General features: G+C 37.9%; 1 protein-coding gene across 1 annotated transcript in view; it reads right to left on the bottom strand.

The window, feature by feature from the left end:
* Positions 1-15,319, bottom strand: part of kif11 (kinesin family member 11) — a 376,164-nt gene that overhangs the window by 102,349 nt on the left and 258,496 nt on the right. The window lies entirely within an intron of this gene.

Below are 15,319 nucleotides of genomic sequence, written 5' to 3'. Positions count from 1 at the left end.
GACCTTTTTTATGCCTAGTTCCCGGGACTTGGAAAAACATAGGTGGGGTCCAAGAAAAATTAAGACGCTACTCAAGTCCAGAAGCAGATAAATCTTAAGTCGTGTGCTTGTTTTCGAAGACATGCTGCATTTTGCTCCATATTCTCGGTTGTGCATAAGCTGTTCTTTTTTCTCTACATCTAGCTCTTACATAATTAAAATCATTACACTTCTTTATATAATAAATGGCGATGCTTTCATTGAGAAAATGGCAGATCTTCTCAATTTCAATTACTGCTAAAATGTAGGTATTGATTGAATTGGATTGTGTGCTCTGATTTACCTTTTCTTCTAAGAGATCTGGCCACATGATTGACAGTTTTTGGGTGGATTCCCCCATCTATATATAGTAACGGGTGTTGGCCATGTGGTGCGTTTCGAGAAACATATAAAATGGCACAGGAAGGACTCTGAATGAAAGAAAGACAAATAATACATATTTTAAACATTTTCCTATATCATTACCGTATTTCAGTGCGATGGCATGTGGTTTGGTACTCTGCAAAACCCTAGAATGCCCTACAATGAGACATCATGTTTTTAAAATTACAAGTATACTGTGAAAAGTGTTCAGTTCACTTACTTTAGTAAACCCGTTGCCTTACATTATTAAGTAAATAAACTTAACACTTAATTAAAAAAATAAAGTTATGTGAACTTAATTCCACATTACTTACTTTTTTGATTAAGCATGAAGTTTATTTAATAATTTTAAGGCAACGTGCTTCCTCAACTTTTTTAAGTTAGGTCAACTGATCACTTTTTACATTGTTATATAGTGAGCTTAGCATCTTATAGGTTTTAGCAATTGTGGCCCTTCATTCTGTGTGTAATTACTAGGCCTGTCACCACATTCATTCCAGCACGCTAGCTACCAACTGACTTCTGTTAGCGTCCCTCCCCACCAAAACCACACGGCCGCTGAAAAGCAAGTGGGACCCCAGGTCAGGACCGCCAGCTAACAGCAAACACTTATCTCTCCGAGGTAAATCAGGTAATCATATACTAAAGCCAATTTTTCTTTCGTTTTACAAGGCTCAGATCACATCTTTATGTTTTCTTGGCCCTCAAGGTCCAGCTCTTTAGAGAAGGCATATCCGTTTCCCTCTCACGCGTCCGGCCAAAGCAAACAAACACGAGCAATATGAATGAGCTGTATCTATGGAGAATGCATGCACGAGTGTGTGTACATTCATAAGGGTGTGGAACAAGGTTTAGTACTGGGAAATCATTAAGGGCCCATCGTACGGCACTGCCAAGGCTTCAGAGCTGATTAGCGGTGTGGGCTAACCTCAGTCCTCCAGTAAAGTCTGCCTCTGGTGTGGGGTGAGCAGGACACCCGCCTGTGGGTTAGTGGGAGGAGGAGTGCACACTTTTGACCCGCTGCGAAACGTTTGGCCCTGGTTTCAGAACGGCCCCTGGGGAATCGCAGGAACAGGCACAGGGCAGGTTCGCATGCAGCACAGCGAGAACATACAGCATACGACACTCTCCAGATAGTTTAAGACCTTTAATGCACTCGCAAGGACGCTCAGATTAGAGTGCGTGTTATTCCGCAACCTTCAGGGCAATTCACTCCCTCAAAAGCATGCCACAAATGACAGGCTGTTGCTGAGACCCAACAGGGAAGTCGTTGTTTTGTGACCTCATAATGCGCCCTTTGCCTTCCACTTGGTGAGAGCTGAAAGTAAATAAAACAATGTGGGGATTAATGGCGGAATGTTTCAAGCTCTTTGCTCGTCCATGACAGGCGAAATCGCAGCCGTTTACAGGAGATAAATCAGAATTATTTGTATCAACAACACAGGCAGCTTGGATTCTGCATGATAAATCATTTCTGAAAATGAAAAGCTAAGCTTAGGTTTAAAATGTCATTTTCAGTGATATGAAAAAATTAAATAAAGCAAAACCAAATATGCTGTTTGCGGTATTATATTATTAAAGAGGTATGTCCTAGTACAGTTTAAACATATTGAAAGACAATTGATTGAAGAAATGATTTCCTAGCGTTGTTCTTTCCGACAGAAAATTATATAGCGCATATCATTTTACATCTGAAAAGAATGGCAGTTTCAGAGGACAATTCCTGTATATAATAAAACATAAGAATATGTGCCTTGAATAAAAGGGAAGGGATATATAATTTTCTAACTTTAGTTTTCAAGCCGCATGGAATTTAAACAAGTATATCAAGAACTGTTTGAAATAACATGAGGAAACATGAATTTAGCAGAAAACCCAAAGGCACAATGATGTACGACACTCTGATAGATGAAGCGCAAACAAAGATTTAAAGCAAAGCATTTTCACAACAAATGAATTATCAATAAATCACAATGACAGATTTACATTACCGTGACAAATGAACTGCTCTGTAAGCGTTTGCTAACTTTTTCAGTGCTTTTCCCAGACACTATCCTTTAATAAAACCAAGAAAAGCAATACGTTATCTATCAAAAGCAATTTGTTATCTTACATGCGTGGGGTATTAAAACCAGAAGATTAGTTCCACAAGATCTGCAAAACAAATAAAATGTGTAATGAAAATAATAGCTAATTTTGCAGATCATGTATCACCATTTCAATGAAAGAAAGCATTGATTTAAAGTTCAGTGGGGTAAGATTCAAAACATTCAATCAACACATCTCAAAGGCCTAGCATAATTATGAACACATTTAAACTGAACTTTTCAGATTTAAAATGCTTAGGGGTCCCAATCTGCCCTCTAGTGGACACAAAGGATGCAGGTACATTGGTGAAATAAAGACAAAACTATTGCATATTTGATCATAGCCTACTGTTAAGCTGTAAATAAATAATTTAAATTCATTTCATGACTTCCAACCAGTCATTAGACAGCCGAATTAGACAATAAAGTTCAAACTTATTAAATGTGTTAAAAATGATTGCACTAAATTGACATATTGTACAGTCAACACGTCAACCATGACAGCCTTAAAAATTAATTTAGTAAAATTATCTTAAATTTTCCACACACCCCCTTGTGGCTGGGGTGAGGGGGTTCCCAAGCCCAAGCCCATGCATGCCCTCAGTCCCCTATAATCAAACTGTGATATGTTAGCTGCCCACCGTAATTAGCCTATCCTATGATTAAAGGAGCCCGGTGATGATTATCATCAGAGGCCAATTACAAAAAGTGATATTACAGTGAACGATTACAATGAAACAAAACACCAGGAGGCAGAGATAGTGTCCGCGCTCCCTTCCCCCAGGTCCTGCTATTTTCCCCAATTAATTCCCTGACAGACGATATCCACCATGCACCGTACTTTCCACAAAACATATCTTAGGTTAAACATGCAATCAAAGCACCAGCGCCACGAGAGAAGGATAGACCTCTTTTGGCAGCCTTACCCAGAAACCCTTCAGTCATAACAAATCTGCCCCGTGGCCGCTGATGGACAGCTGGTTTACAGCCAATGTCAGGCATTAACAGATTTGATCCGTATTCGAAAAAGGAGGCCTGGGAGCCGCCGAGGAGTTGTGGGTGGCGGGCGTCTCACGCCAGGGCCTCTGCGTGATTCATGGCCCGGAGAGGGTTTCCACTCTCACATCCACAAGCGCTCGCTTTATTTCTTTCTCTTGCTCTGTAGCATCAATAAACATTATATTGTAAATACACACACATTATTTATGTATTACGCACACATTAAAAGTATCAAGTCAGATAAAAAGCAGGCGGTTGTTGTCCACTTAGTAGCTATGCCGAACCGAATGTGTGCGCGCATTCACTTTTTGTGTTTAACCGAGTCTGTGGGTGGGATTCGGTGCGGATGGCTTTACACTTCTCTTCGCTGAATTTAACACACATAATCTGAGGCTCGCAAGGGCCCCGTAGCAGAAGCGGGAAGCTCTCATTAAAGAACCCGTGTGATGTTTTATGAACTATGAAATCCACTTAAGACCCAAGGGGGGAAAAAAACTGCACTATAGTAAATATTTATCAGCTTTATGGGTTGACTCGAGCGGGAGGGTCAGGAAAGCGGGCTGAAGGGATGAATCCGAGGATAAGAGAGAGAGAGAGAGAGAGAGAGAGAGAGAGAGAGAGAGAGAGAGAGAGAGAGAGAAAGCGATACACCAGCGGTTCTCAAACAACTCTGATTACAGTCTCACTCTCTTGACCCCGCGAAGGCAACGGTGTTGGCAGCTCCCGCAAACTAATCTTCCGTCGCTAAGTGAGTAATTGAATGTGAGAGCTTATGTATTTTTGTAATGAGCTGACAGCATATTTCCACTCTCTACCCAAAAGGTTACTCTAATCAACATGGTCACGCTGTTTCTCTCAGAGTGACAGCGCCGCGCCAACAACATGACAAAGCGTCCAGCCGAGCAGATGTCGGCCGTGAGAGACCCGTCTGTTCCCTGGCAAAGCGTGGAATGTCAGCGGGCAGAATTTTTCTCGCGACACAAATTCATAGTGTGTCTTCATTCCTGTCTGAGTGGAGCACGTGTGGAGTCAGGAATAGTGGGGTTTGTTACGTGGCACCTGACCCATGTAAGGCATAACGGCACTTTATCTGGTCCTAGAAATAGCCAATCAAATGTCAAAAATACACTGATAGTAGCGTAAATACTACAGGAAAAAACAATTGTAATTTAGGCTACATGGAAAGTTAGTTCAGACAAGAAAAAAGTAACTTCTAAACTAGGCTACTCAATTCAAGTTTGTAGAAATTAAAGTGTAAATATCAACGTTATAAAATTAGGAAAAACCTACTCAACTTTTCTGATATGGTGTTCCCATCAGGCACTGGGGCATGATTAATTAGTAAGGTTGATTTTTCGCTGTTTTCCAGGTGCATTTAGAGTGTTTTATCATTGCTTTTGTTGTTAGGTTAGTAACTTGGCCATTTTGTGACATCTACGTTCATTTTCTACTCAAAATGATTCATACTTAAAAAACAATCCATTGGATGCTACTGCTTTGTGTAGCCTACCAAAAACTCAGGTCTCTGTGTTCGTGGTGGATACCGCGTTACTTTTGTTATGTAAACAAGTAGGCTAAAGCATACGTTCTTAAGGCAGGGTTTAATCTAGCGTTAGCCTACATTGTTTGAAAGTATTGGAAAGTTAACTTAATTATTCAACAAACTTTTACTGGCCAAGTTAAAGTGACTTATTTTCTTTGTTCATTTTTCTCAACTTAGTTAAGTTTACTTAATTCCATATGTGAAATTAACTTAAAAAATCTGTTTGCAAAAACTTGTGATAGAAAAATTAAGTAAATTTACTTTTTTTCAGTGTATATATTTATTATTGAATATTGATGGAGCAATATAATTAGTGTAAAACTGGAGTAAAAATTGTAAAATATACAGTATATGGACCAAAAACAAAAATAATTTTTAACAAACATTTCAGTATATTCAAAATGTACAAAAAATCTAATTTGATCAAATTAAGAAACTCGTAACATCTTCACCAAATAAGAACACATGTATTCTGATTTTAGTAAATTAAGAGTCGACATATTGGAGCTATATATACGGTTATATTACAGGTTTATTTCACATATTAATCTTCGCTGTGATTGGAGCTGTCTATATGAGCCCATTTTTGCACATCCTTAACAAATATTCTAAATATTAATTGATAAAGTTCTGCATTTTCTCCCTCTGACAACCTAACAGTGTTTTGTGCAGTTTTTTTGATCAACAACTGTTAAAGGCCTACATTCAAACTACATTCAACAAAACTGAAAATAGATAAGTTTGTTGTCTCAAAACATATAGGCCTACAATAACTTCTTGACTCATGGCGAATACCTTCATAATTACTTGTTTGTCACAATCAAACTGTACGAATTTGCACACCAATTTGCCAAATTGTAAATAATTACATTTTCTCATGAGATTTGGGTTGGATTATTTCAGAGATTCTCAAATATCATATCATATATATGAAAAAATAATAAATTTCACAACCTTACCTCAAAATTATATTTTTTTCTACCTGGACTCAATAATCTCTAATGCGTCATAACAATTTTGCAGTGCGTAGTAAAAAAGGCGAAAGTGGTTAAGATTTATTTTTCTTCATATAATACTGTATAACAGCAAAGACCATCACAGCACTGGTGTTTGTTGTTATTCAGAGTTGTGTGCGAATTTAAAAATGTGACGGGCCTTTTACCCCAGGGGCCTTATAGCCCCGCTGTACCCTGTTGAAGGAGAGATTGCACATGTTTCATTGCAACAGTCAGTAATAAGAGAGTGTATTGCTTGTGGGATTAACGGATACTTCGACCGAATGTGGAACCTGAGTGAAAACACACACGATATAAGGTGGATTCTGTCTTTTGCATCTGTAACTTTAGCTGACGGGTTTGTGGGAAATCAGCGCAGACCGTGAAGCTCTGCATTGAAAGGCTATCACTTTGAGCAGGCCTTTAACCACAAATACTTCCCCTTTCATTGTCCACAGGAGGATATAGGAGCACATGGAAGATTATTTTCAGTGACATACGGAGGTGTTCCATTTAAAATGCCAAGACAATTTCATTCTGACTTTTGAGATTGTATTTTGAACCCCTCTGAACTATTTTACCCATAACAAATTCCAAACATGTGACATGGAAGAACTTGCATTATCCGGTGATAGGATGGACACTAACTATTTTGTTGCACATATAGGGGGTATTCATTACAGGAACCTAACGGAAAGGAAAAACGTATAGTTTACACAGTCATTTTTTTCAGGATGAATGCAATCAAATGCATATTGTTGAATTGACCTTGTGTCCCAAAGCATTTTCCCGGGACTCTTTCCGTCTATCTGCAGTGCACGAATCGTCCACACATAACAATATGTAATGTAATCAAAGTCAGCGCTGTGTTTTATACAACTAATCAGCATCAAACAATCTGCGAGAGAGGGAGACAGCCCGAGTGGTGTGGTACTCATCAGCTTCAATGTATTCGTTGTTTGGATTGCTGTGTTTGTATAAACCAGATTGGTTTGCACTTAACCCTGTAATATATGCAAAACAATCCTCTAGATAGTACTCTTAAGCTTTGCCAGTTACCACTCTGGCAGCTGCAGTAAACTCGGCTGTGTAAGAAAAATAGCGTGTAATAAATTATGACATGAACCAGCACACGTCACACGGGCAGGCCGGCCTTCAGCTCTGATCAGCAGTCAGGATATTAAAAATGGCAGTGCAATGCACAGATGCAGGTCAAAGGGTCACGGTCTTTGGGAGACACAGAAGGACTGAGCTCTCATAAAAACTTATTTAAATAAACAGAGAGAGGAGGTGTGGCGAATGGACTTCGGAGCTGGTGGTGATATATATTCAGTATGAAAACTCTCATATACAAATGACTGGGGGAGAAAAAAAACTGTATTAGAAATCAGATACTTCATGAGATCTGTGGCAAGAAACGAAAACAGTTGGCCAAGAATCTTCACCAAATTACTTGCTTTGTAGTCTTGAGGCTCAACTGTATGTAAAACAGATGTAAAAAGGGGCCTATTTTCTGTTTTATTTATTTTTGCCGTTGTACTCGATATATAAAATAAACATGACCCGTTTCTTTATTCATCAGCCGCTATGCTTCATTTCGGATGGGACACTGCCCAGACACACAGCCTAATGTTAGATGGGATCTCCATTTTGGAACAAGTAGCCCTGTGGTTTTCATAGTCCACTGACACAGAGAAATGCCGGATTCCCTTGTGGTCCCCCATATTTTCCCCCACTGAAATATTAGAAGGGGTCAGCCTAGAAAACATGCAAATGAATTCGGAATCAAATCTGTCTGTTTCCCTGAGTTCAGGTACACCCTAAAGCAAACTCTGTCAGCAAGCACTCAGTACACTAAAAGTAATCAATGGTCTTTACACCCAACCGACAGTTATTAACTCACATTTTCTCTCCCTGAATAATGGCCGCAGCTGTAGGCAATACAAACAGTCTTAAGATTTTATTCAATCACTTGTCATAACCACTCACCAAAAGATATATATATATATACCACCTGAAATTCCATGTCATGTGGTACAACTACAGGATTTGGTTGTATCGCCTGACATAAAAACAGTCAAAAAAATATTTAAACTCTTTGAAATGTTATTTAACAACTTGAGACTTGTTTAAACATGTTCATGACTCAACAATTTGCATTACATCAGTTTTGAAAATATTCCCCAACCCCCCCTTTAAGCTAAATTTGTCAATAACCCATATCTAGGCCTGTATGTCTTTTGGTGAAAGGTTATGACAAGGGAATCAATAATATATTGTAGCCATACTGTGCGATATGCCTATGTGACAATTTGTAACTCACTCTATCATCTTGAGCGGTAAATCGCAATGAGCCATTTGTGGAGAAAAAACTAAAACCCTAAATTTTACGTCAATTTAATAAAGCTAACATCAGATTTCAAATTACGTCATTTTAACGTTAAATTCAAACAATAAATGTCTTATTGACACTATTTAATGTGATACAGATCACTGGCCTACCTGACCTACGAAGCCACGTGAACTGATCATCTCTTCCTCTTGACTATTACACGAAAAAAGCATTCATTATACGTCTTTATGTGTTGAGATAAGAAATAACTAACTGAAATGCACTATCTCGTGTAATTGTGTAGTAATAGTTTTAACCACATAAAGATGTCAATAAAGCAGGTTTTGACCTTATCACCTGATCTGGCGTTACATTTAGGCCTACCTCAGAGAGTCCATAGCTTAGTTAGCTAGAAAAAAAACTATAGAAACGAGCATAGCGCTAAATGAAATAAATGTATTATAAATGAATTCTATTTTTACTTGACCTGTTATTAATGTATGTTTGAATAAGTCATATTCTTTACAAAATGTCTAATATTGATTACAGAGCTTGACCACAAGATGGCAGCAGTGCAAAGTCATTGAAAATGCATCTGCGGCCCGAGCGACAGTTTATCAGAACTGCTGCTTTAACGAGGTTCTCATGGTGTAAGATTCCCACTAATTACTTCTAATAGTATTGAAACAAAACCACTTATGTATTAAGCTGGGATCACGACTTGTGTCATGTTGCACTGCTTGTAATTAGACCTACAACAACTATATTAGGCGTTGCAAGAACCCCCATCAACATCTGCCTGTGTGCTCGTAACACGTGACTGGATAAAACATACACAGTGCCTGTATGTGCGGACCTAAAGTTATGCAATCCTGGCTCTCTGGTCTTCACATAAGTGGTGTTATCTGAGTAGCCAATAAATGTCATGCTTACACAGAAGTTGCTGGACTGGTTGTTCTCAATTGACATCACTGATGTGTTGCATATGTGACTATACGAAGAAAACCGATCAGATTATGGACACTGCATGTTGTTTGGTTGCTAAGTAACATACAGGCCAAGTGCACAATGAACTAAATCTCCAGAATATTTATGGCTCAGGAAATTGAAACATCTGGTGGCGTTTGTGAAGTGCTGATTGGCTTCAGAGTAGCTGTAGCAAACCTCTGTTACTCTAGGGTGTTGTGTTGTGCCGTGCCGTACATACAAGTGACAGTTGTTTCTACGAAACAGAGTGGATCTAATTAAAGATCCTGTCATTGGAGGATAATAGGTTTCTCACTAATTAAGAACTGTTGTAGCTGATGATGATGATGTGTAATCTGCTTAGCACAGCTTTCAAACATAGAGCTGGAATGTATAGTTTATAATGTCAAACAAGAATTTAAATACTTAGGAAAAAGGCATTTTCACAAACAAACCAGAAAAAAATTAATAGTTTTTTATTTGTATTTTTTTTTATTTCCTTCCAGAATTTGATACTATAACTTTTAGAAATAAAACAGTTGTATTTTAGTAGGTTAAGTGAATGTAGTCAATAATAATCAACCTTTGTTTGAGTAAATAAACGTTTGAGTAAAAAAAAAAAAGTTTGGTGTCAGAAAGAAATGGCTATTGCAGCTATCTTTATGTATAAACAAATGATATCACATCTACACATAGTGGCCTACTTGTTTGAATAAACTTTTTTCTTTCTTTTTTTCCCTTTTTTTTACAATTTTAGTAGCATGGTGTGAAATAAATATCCGAGGTTAACTAATTACAACGATTTCTAACTCTTACTATACTTGGGGGGGGGAATACAATGGAAGTCAATGGGTGCCGTAAACCTTCTGATTACACCAATCTTTAAAATATCTTCTTTTGTGTTCAACAGAAGAAATAAACTCATACAGGTTTAGAACAAGAACAGAATTTTCATTTTTTTGGGTGACCTAACGTTATCCCTGCACTGTGAATTTTGGGTTTTCTCTTCACACTAGGTGGCACTGTGGAGTTGTTCTGTTACTGTATCTAAACCAATTTATCTCAGCACCCAAGGTCATCACAGACAGAGATAGGCCTATAGTGGTTCATTCATACTTTCTATTGTTCATTTGCTGTGATCTGATGTTCATTGCAATACTCAAGTCTGCCCAAGGGCAAAAATATATACAGGCAACCCAACAAGCTGACAAACAGCTAGCATGTACTTCCCTCCCCCACATACAGCCAGCAACGTTAGCATGACACAGCAGTGCTCTATCTCTCTGATAGAAGCTTTCTTCACATTCCACTTTAATTCACTTTTAATTGGTGCTGTCTCCGGGTGGGATAGGGGAGTCACTCTTGTTTAGCCCTGTCACAGAGTTGCGGCACAGCGCGCAGTGCTCATTTCCCACACAACACACTTTCAATTAGTGGGCTGCCTTTCATAGCATGGAGAGAAGGCAAGATCACTAACAAGTAGCCGGCTATAGCTAATGAGTTAGTGCGGAAATACAGTGACATGTGAAGGAAATGCCCACGAGACGCGTAAACGCAATGGGACATTGACAGAGGAGGATGTTGGGATGCTGGGCAAAGCATAGATTTGCAGGGTTCATGCTAATAGTAGAACATGACAAATGTAAACCAAATATAGGAGAATGTGACAAACATAACAATTTATGATTGAAATGTTGCTCCAGGATCAACAAATATGTTGGTTTCTCAACATGGCGACAACTAAATTATATTAAAACACGCACACACACACACACACACACACACACACACACACACACACACACACACACACACACACACACACACACACACACACACACACACACACACACACACACACACACACACAATTTAAATTTTAAATAAAATGGAAAATAATAATAATATAGATTTTATCTACATGCATAAATATGTGAAATATATATTTTAAGATTACGAAGAATGTACTGTGGCATTCTAACAGAATAACTTCAGTTATGATCAGCCAAGATGTGACAGTCTACAGAAGCATGGCTTGAAGTGCGCCTAATCATCAAGAAATCAGAATGTAAAAATAAATAAAAAGAGCGATTACTTGGTAAAGTGTCTTGCCTAGAGACATTTCATTATTTAATTAAACTCAGAGCCTCCTTCCATCTCTCCTTTGGTGCTTACAGGCACACAGATGTTTTTAGACATGTCCTCATTACTGCGTTCCTTTTCAATGATCACTTGTTTGACATGGGATTATAAGGGCAGTGCTCCATTTAAAGCAAGGTTATCCTGACCATGGCTGGAAAAAGCTGGAAAATCAGAGGACATAGTTATGATATTTCTGCTTTAATTACAGCACTTTGAAATGCACAGTGTGAACAGGGAATGATGCAACACTATGAGTAAATATGGAGATGTTTGTAGCTTCAAAAGGGCTCTGATCATACCGGATGCTCCAATCCTCATCAGCTTGCTTATGTTTTCAGAAGCCAAAATCTGTTCATGAAAGACAAAAGAGGATGAAAAGAGACAACCCAAGACGCCAAATTCCGACCAGCAACAGCTCAGCTAACAGTTTTATTCAGACAGGCTCATCAGATAAAATGTTTGCTTATTACATCTGTGCCAGAAGCACGGAGAGCATTTAAAAAAACACGTCAAAAAACGAATTAGAGAGAATACAAGAACATTGTGGGTGTTATGAGCTTCAGCTTGGCCTCATTTAAAGATTTTCTTTTCGCCATAGAAAACCACACGGCACAAGTTTAAATGATGCTCCAAAACCGTGTTTAATGTGCCTTTCCGTGTTGATTCATATGGGTGTGAGGGTGGATATAGATTCAGAAGCTTAAAAGAAGCATTTCCTCCTTCAGGAGTTACACTGTTTTAAAATGTGGCTGTCTTGGAAGTACTGCGTTATGTTAAAGAGGTTGGGATATCTTCAGACTCCAGCAGAGAATGTACGAACATATGGCTGTTAACAAAAGGGATTTTGGATTATCTCTCTTTGGATGTGAGCACACTAGTGCTGGTGAAATGACTTGCAAACAAAAAGGCACATAAATGCATTATGCCTTCTGGGCCGTCAGCCTTGAAAAGAGACAAATAGAGTTCTCATCAGTGCAATGATTTGCTTGCTCTTACTGCTGTTTGAATGTAATTAAGGGGCAATAATGGTGACAAACTGTTCTGTGAGATGCCCATAGCCTTACTGACAGTCAAACTATTGTTTATGGGGATCTTTTATTCCAGATCCGTAGGGGCAAAGTCTTCGCAGGTTAAAAAATTGTTGTCCATGCACACAATGCTGTTTATCAATTCAAAAGAAGTCTGACACAACATGTGCTCAGGGTAAAGCTACTGAAGCAGAGAATTCATCATAGAAAGGGCACATCGCCTGTCTCCTCTCAGCAGCTAGTCTGGGATTTAGATAGACCGAATACACTTGAGTGGTGAGAAACAATAGAATGTGCTTGACACTGGTCATAGTTCAGACTTTAAGCGGATTCGAGCGCAGAACACCGCGTGAATGCAAAAGCGGAGCGTTCCAAATGTCTGATATCTTCTGATGGAGTCTTGCAAATTTGGTTGCGCGAGTTTCTGGGGCAGAACTGCCTTCTCTCTAATGAGCATTTGCTAAATGAAGGCTCATTAATCTCTTCTCAAACAACAATGTAATTTTTTGCTTCCTGACTAGAGTTAACTCAAGAGTTAAGTTGGCAGATTCTGCTCAACTACATGGCTCTGCTCCTGATCTGTTGTTATTAATTGTTTATTTGGGATTCATGCCACTATTCAATAAGTCTCAAATCCCTCCCAGAGTCTTCCCGGAGCACGCCTATAGCTGAAAGTAAACAAGATTAAGACTTAAATCCATTTTCTGAACATGACAGAATGCATTTGTATCCATAAGAAACAAACAAAAAACAAAAAAACACTTTAAGGTTCCCTTTAATATTAAATGAAGCCAACTGATCATTTTTAAGGGCAAAGTGGTACTCCAAGTACCTAAAAGATAAAGATATAAGTAATAGGACCTCTTTGTCATATCATAAGTATTATAAATATTATTTGTTTAATGTCTATGCTCTAATTATCCGACAAAATCGACAAAAATAAAAAGTATAGGCCTGGTTTCACAGACAAGGCATAGATTAAGCCAGGATTAGACCAGTAAAAAACATTACTGGTGTGCAACTTGAGGTAAAACAATGGCACATATTTTAAGATATGTCAGTGCAAGTTGCTTTCAGTTAAAACCACTCAAACATGCATTTTAGTCTGGGACTATCTTAAGCCTTCTGTGAAACCTGGGGATGATGAAATTATTAATGCAATTAGCCTAGTCACAAGCATATGACTTTTTGACTGGATTCTGTTCTTTTTAATTAGTCATTCAAAAGTATTAAAGAAACAGCCTCGAACTCCCTCATTACAGTGGTTTGAATCAGACTTTCCCAGTCAAAGAATCACAAGTTCAGAACTGACTCCGGTTTCTGGAACTTATGTTCAGTTCGGAATGAACTCCATCAATTTGAAGTGAATAGGTTGTTGAGACTTCTAAATGTTTATTTCTTATAGCATATACTTCTATAACATTGTTTATTAATTTCACCTCATCATTAAAAATACATATTTATAGCTTTGCTCGAATGTAAAGAGTGACATGTTGGAACCATAACCAACAAAACATTTTATTCTATTTTTTCAAACAAGCAGAGATGTTCTTTTAAACCAGAGTGATATTTATATGACACAAATACAGTCAGGATCACTACAGTGGCAATATTACATTGTAACTAAATTAGCCAAACACAGCTCAGGATTTTAATAACAATATAAGAAGCTTAGCATGTGGGAAATACAGTTATTTTATGGGAAGCTCAGTCTGTCTGCCAGCTAGTCTATTTTAGATAATCTTTCTTTTTTTGTTTGTTTCTTTCTTTCTTTCTTTGCTTTTATCACTTTGTTGTGCACTTGCTAGTCCACATATTTCAGCTGCCCACCTCTCTGATGACACAGGTAGAAAAAGATTAGTTCCCATTTACTAAGTCCCTCCAATCTGACTTTGATGTATGACCAGGACTTACCCAATCCTTATTGGTTCAAATTGAATGTAATTAAGATGAATGTTTCTTGTGGGTCCAATTATGTTCATGGTCTCTTGCTGGTTAAAATCCTCTTGCTTTACCATGAAAAAAGATCAATAAGTTATTTATTGTTTTCATACCACTTTCCAGAGGATGTAAGGATCTACAGTACAGACACCCCCTCAGAAATATCCCTTATTCAGGCCTCTGTTCAAATCACACCTCTGCATAATGATTCAACATTACACTTCGTTAGGCACTGCTAAAAGAATAATGGCCTGGGAAAAAACCCAATCTCAAAATTGATGACTATACCAAAAAAATCAAATATTAGACTGTAAAATCCTGTAAACATCTGGAAATGTCGCTATACTATACAATTCAAAGCTGTAGGCCCATGGATAGGCTTAAACTTCCCTAAAAAATTTAATATATAAAGCCCATGTTACTCTCTATTTTCACTGTGCTAAATCCAACCTTTTCAGCAGTAATCTAATTAAAGCCTATTTACTATTAAAGGCACACTCAGAACGTTTTTGTTTATGTCTCACTCTTTAATGTAGTTTTGGACTTTATACTGTATTGACACCTATCTGAGTTCACTTCACACCAAATCTATTTATTTATTTGTTTCTTTTCATTCTTCCCATCTCATACATACATCCCAAAACTGACATTGTAATGGACAGAAAGGACATTTGCTATATGTTGACATCCTTGCTTGTCCTGGCATTTATGCTGCAGGTCATTACTTCAGTGTCACATGATCCTTCAGAAATCATTCTAAATGCTGATTGGCTGCTCAAGAAACATTTCTTATATTATCAATGTTGAAAACAGTTTTGCTGCTTTGTTTATGGACACCATGATACATTTGATAAATATAAAATTTAAGAAAAACAGCACTTATT

This window comes from Siphateles boraxobius, unplaced genomic scaffold (genome assembly GCF_051911475.1).
Source record: "Siphateles boraxobius isolate OS27281-9 unplaced genomic scaffold, OSU_SipBor_1 22, whole genome shotgun sequence".
Lineage (NCBI taxonomy): Eukaryota > Metazoa > Chordata > Actinopteri > Cypriniformes > Leuciscidae > Siphateles > Siphateles boraxobius.
The sequence above is the reverse complement of the archived record's forward strand: the minus strand, read 5'-3'. Positions and strand labels throughout refer to the sequence as shown.